This window comes from Nannospalax galili, unplaced genomic scaffold (assembly GCF_000622305.1).
Source record: "Nannospalax galili isolate Female #2095 unplaced genomic scaffold, S.galili_v1.0 scaffold299, whole genome shotgun sequence".
NCBI lineage: Eukaryota > Metazoa > Chordata > Mammalia > Rodentia > Spalacidae > Nannospalax > Nannospalax galili.
The window spans coordinates 2,826,274-2,832,051 of record NW_008343973.1 but is presented as its reverse complement, the minus strand read 5'-3'; positions in this window follow the sequence as shown (position 1 = coordinate 2,832,051).

The window sequence follows — 5,778 nt, the reverse complement described above, 5'->3', positions numbered from 1 at the left end:
CAAACCCCTGTTGACTGTTTATCCATATCTAAGTACAAATAAGATAGATTTTAGTAACTAAGATTTTGTAATTACTCTTTGTTGAGAATATGGGTTTTGTTATTTTTAAATCAAAACACCTTTGAAGTGTACAAACAAAACGGATACCTTGAAAGCAAACTAAAACCAAGCAAAGGTATTTAACAAGTAGGCTTTTTACACAATTGGTGTAGATTCTGTTTTGTATATGCAATTAGCATTTAAAGTTTTGTGAAGCACTTAATAGACCCAAGAACATTGCTTAATAGATTAAAAAAATAATTAGAGTACCCATGTTTATATAAAAAAACATAAAAGTCAAGAGCCATGAAGCCTCTCAGGCAAGTCACGTCTCAGGCAGGTCACGTACCGGTCAAGAATTCCAACTTGCCGATAAGTAAGCTTCATGGCCGAGACATCTCCAACTCACTGATAAGGAAGTTTTATGGTTAAAACATCTGGCTTAATGATAAGTAAGCCCCCCCCCCCCCGCTCTCCCTATAGCATTTTGTAATAGTTTAAGCTAGCCAATAACCACGCTTCTGCTTCTGTAACCTGCTTCTGCTCTATAAAAACCCCAAACCCGAGACCTGGGGGGCTTCTCCCTTTGTCAGGAGTTGTGCCCACAGGTACCTGTGTAAAATAAAAGCCTCTTGCTATTGCAACTCGAGGGCTCGACTTGTCCTTTGTGGTTTCAATTTTACAATAAAGGCTGTGAATGTATCATCAAAATATTTATATTTATAATTTTGTACATGTGTATTTTGATTAGGCATGCCAAAAATAAAATCAATAATTCTCGTGCACAATAAAAGAATGAGAAAGGAGAAAAAACTAAAGTGGCCACAATTCAAAAATTGCCTTGACACAAACAGTACATGGAAACAATTATTATAGACACGCGTATTATAGACACGCTGCACCAAAGAGTAGGAGAAGGCAGAAAGCTTATATTTTAGCTCTTTAATACACAAAACGGCTTAGTGGCCTAAAAGAAAGGGTGAAGTTTACCATGTAGATTTTAGGTAATATCTCTTTCCCTCTTTAGGAGTTAAATAACTGAAGGGAGTTATAAATAAAATCTGAGATCTAAGAACCCTATTGATACCTCACAAAGAACATGTGGACAGAGCAAAAGTAACTTGGCAAGGCCAGTCTTACTTTTACATAAGGGTGCATTGCTTAGTCAATCAGATCCAGTTTTTAAAAATCTGCTTGAAGGGAGAAGAGCTCAGTTGCCCCAGGCCATTAGGTTTAGGAATGCATCAGGGCCTTCCTTTAAATAAAAGTCTTACAAGGTGTGGTAGTATTAAAGATTAGAATTTCTTAACGTAAACCAAGTTCTTACTTCTTACAGGGTAAGATGTCTTTGCATATGAAACCAGGAGTGTTCCCCTTGTCTAAGCTATTAGCATAACATAAATCAGAGGAGAAAGCAAGGAACGTAAAGAAACATGAAGACTTCAAGCTAAGAATAAAAAATGTTTAAAAGCAGTTACTCCAAACGTGTTGCAGTTATTTCATTTTGCCTCAGGTTGTTTTCTTGGAGGCAGGAGACTGGCTTAGGCCATTTTGGGGATCATCTTTTTGATGTACCCCAGAAGAGGTCACGTGCTGTTGTATCTGACCCCGGTATCAGACTATGGATGATCCTAGGGCATTTTAAGTGGGTCTTTAGCCTGCAAGATAGAAGCAAAGGAGCCCAAAGTGCTCAGCTAAGAGAGCTGATCGTACAGGTAACAAATGGGAAACTCACCAGCAAGGCTTCAAGATGGATCTCACCAGGAGGGCCCAAAGACTTCAGAACTGAGACGTAACTGCCACGTGATCATCACTAGGAGCCTAAGTAGTTCTCTTAAGCTTTAGAGACCTCCACCCAAACCAAACCAGGATTCCTGGCTTTAGTTACTGAAGGGGATTTTAAGAACAGCTAGTATAAAAAAGACAATTTAATGCAGGCTTAAGTATGACAGCTAAGGGTAAAAGAGTTGCTCTTAGGGGGAAAAATGTGGGATATATCCAAGTGAGTAGAGCTTCCTGGAAAAAATAGTCTTTGTTAAAACAGGCCGTAATCTATTCGCATATTGAGCTTTGTGGTAGAAGATAAAGAATGAAGGGCAATATCAGAGAACGATGAGAGAAGACTGGTCTTAGAGTTTATCCTTAGTTCTGATACAATCTTTAAAAACACTTTAAATTTAAATTTACTAATTTTAATGTTTTCTTTCTCACATGCATTTTTTCCTTAGTGCTCTTATTACTGTAGTTAATTCTATAATTCTGTCTTTTTAGATAATTTCACATTTTAAAGGAAACTTTCCATGTGATGGTTTTAAATTTTATTGCCTAGGACTTCTAGTTAAGCACTCAAAATAATGCCAATTAAATTGTCTTGACTCACGAAGCTAATTATCATAGACACATATGACAGAACTCTCAATACATGAAGACACACGTATGATATAATTAATGAAGTTTGAAACAACACATGAAAAACAATTATTATAGACACATGATGTATTTGCATGAAGACCAGGTGCACCGAAAAACAATAATTAATACATTTGATTTTAACGGTCTCCTGTAAGTGGGCACAGCTGAAGTCATGAAGGAGACAGTGGTTTGACTTCAGAAGAGAGTCTTATGTAGTATTATTTTATTAAAATTAGACATAAAAGATGAGGTAATAAATTAATATAACCTGTGTCCACACTGGGGCTTTGTTGGATCCCAGGAGAACTAATAGAAAACGTAGCTTAGCGAGTTTTAGGTTCTCAATGTGAGTAGACAGTAGACAGAGAGGAAAATCTTATCTAAAACTGAGGTGTACAATGAATCTTATGAGGGTGACTGTGGAGGTTAGGATGAAAGTGCCAGGAAGGAACCCATAGACAGAGCAGAAACTAAAGTTTGGAGGACAGCAGGTTCTTTTGGGCTTTTTTTTTTTTTTTTTTGAGACAGAAAACCTGAAAACAAATTTGCAGTGAGTGGACAAACCTAAAGCAGTTTCTTTTAGAAACCGACAATTAGCTGAATGAAATGAAGGTAAGAGCTAGGAATCAAATTGTAAGGGATAGGAAAGTAAAACCGAGGTTCAGGTGTTAGGAATATGAACCTTGATCCTCTGGAGTAACAACAAGGGTTCTTTAACCATGAAGCTTTCTCTCCAGGATGAGCTACAGGGGGAAAAAACCTGTAGATTGGCTGCACAGAGTGGACAAAAGGGCAGTTAGAGTCACAGCAGGAGAAAAATAAGCAAAGCCTTTGTTTTTGGTTGGGTTAGGCTAGCCTAGGAGAAGACTTAGAGCTACATGGGGCGAATAATTTCATCTATTTTCAAGAATGAAGGAAACATGAAGGACTTCAGGTAGTTTAAAACCCTCAACTTGAAAGACTTCACAGGATGGATAATAAAAACCCTAATCTAATATAGTACAGTAAAATCAAAGAACCTCAAAAACCTCAAAGGCAAAGCAGAAATTTATGTAGTAATACCACTATACTATAATTGTTATGGTGTATGCATTCTCTGATGGAGCTGTCTACGTTGTTTCATCTCCAATGAGATTGAATAATCTGTAGATCTCCTCCTCTTTCTCTTCTTTTCTTTATGTAGTGCTGGGGATGGAATACAGGACCTACACATGCTAGGCAAGAGCTCTGTCACTGAGCTACATTCATAGTCCCTGACCTAGTCTTTATTTGATGATAACTCAGATGATTTGTGGAAAGTATGATAGTCATTACTGTTTCAAGTTAGACATTTGCTATCAGACCCAGGAGGTAGCATTCAGGCCTTAGTTTTCTAAGAGCTCATATCTTTTTAAAAAACTTTTATTTTTGTTTTATTTGTATGAGTGTTTTGCCTGCATGTATGTAAGTGCACCTGTGTTGTGCAGTGCTGACAGAGGCCAGAAGAGAATGTCAGATCCCCTGGAACTGGAGTTACTGTCAGTTATTAGCATCTCTGTTGGTGCTAGAACCCAAATTGGGGTTCTCTGCAAGTGCAGCCAGTGCTCTTAGCTGCTGAGTCAACACTCTAGCCCCAAGATCATACCTTTTAGTATGATTAGATGTTAGTTTTTTGTTGTTTGTTTTTTGAGACATGGTCTCACCATGTAGTCCTGGGTGGCCTGGAACTCATTATGTAGACAAAGCTAGCCTTGAGCGCATAGAGATTTGCCTGCCTCTGTTCCCAAGTGCTGAGGTTAAAGGCATGCATAGATGTTAGTTTTTAATGCATAATTTCTAGAACCAGTGAGGTATGTATATCAGAGACTAATGCTGTTGGATATACATCAGTACTGATTGCTTGCAATGAAAAACCTTCAACTCACACTCTTCAATTTACCAGCAAATGAATGTCTTGAATTATCTTGTGATAAATGCTCAGGGCTTGAAGCCTGCAATTTTCCTTGACTCCTAATTGAGATTTGATAGTTATCACATTCGTTTCTTAAAAGCAATGCAAATAAAAGCTTACTTCAACCTCAGTCACCTCAGTCTAATCTAATGATCTGAACAACCTACACAGACTCTCTCTTGTCTACCATTTGGCTCTTCCCTTCTGTTTTCTGAGGATGCTGCTGCAGGCTCACCTGTCTACCTTTCCACCTCACCCTGTGCTATGGCTACTGTCCGCTAATGGATTAACATTTCTGTGCTATTATTTTTTGTACTGTATGTGCCTGCATATAACTTATACCACTTTCACCTTGAATTGTCACTCACTTTTGAAGGAGAGAAGCCTGTCCTGGACCAGTTATCCATAGGAGGAGCAAACCAGGGAACAGGCAGAATCATACCCTAGGCCTGCAAGAACTCCTTTGATAGACGCCCTTGGATGAATGTTCCCTCAGACATAACTTCTCCCTGGACACACAAATGTTAGTGCTGTAGTTGGTTTCTAAGACCCAGACACCTTCTTTCCTTCCCACTTCACAAAGGTACCTGATGTCTACATAGTGATGTATCTGGAAACACCTCCCACTGCTGGAAGCTTCCCAACAATCTGTATCCAGGGGCATTCCATCCACCAGTCCTCAGGAATTATTTCTGTTGCCCCTGGGGGTGTGCTGCTCCCTTTTGAGGGTGGCAACTTTTATACCAGGCAGGGAGCCCGCCAATTATGTAACTAAAGCAAATTTAATATAAGTAATTGTTTGAATAGGGCTTGGAGAATAGAAAATGAAAGAAAAAAGAATTCTCAGCATTAGCATAGTATAAATGCAGGAGGCAGGCTCACCTAGAACTGGAAGAATAAAGGGTCTCGAGAGCTGGCGTTATGAAAACCTAGATGTGGACTTTCCTACCATGCGGTTGCTGACGTTTCAGAGGGGCTGAGATGAGGCTGATCTGAGAATATAGAAAAATCTGAAACTAGGATCCAGCTCTCCCTGGAGCCATTCGCCCATGGTGGGAGAAGGAGGTGCTCCCTCCGCGTGTTCCTCTTTGATTTCTGTCCCTTCTTCCCCTAGGGTACCCGGCTGGCAGACTCTAGCAGGAGCATGTGATTTGAAAGTCCCTGTAGAAAGCAGAAGGGATTTGGGTTTGAGGCTGAGGACCAGCAGCACTCATCCCTGGCCTCTGAGACCTGCAGTGTCTTCCAGTAGTTCTGCTGCTCTCTGACCTTCCTGCTGCTGCCGGCCCCTCAGGCTCCTCATCAGATGCGGAGTTCCAGCTTGTGGATGACTCCTGACCTCACTGAAAATAGATCTTGTCTATTCTCTTAATACTCTACAATGGGTTTGTGTGTGTGTG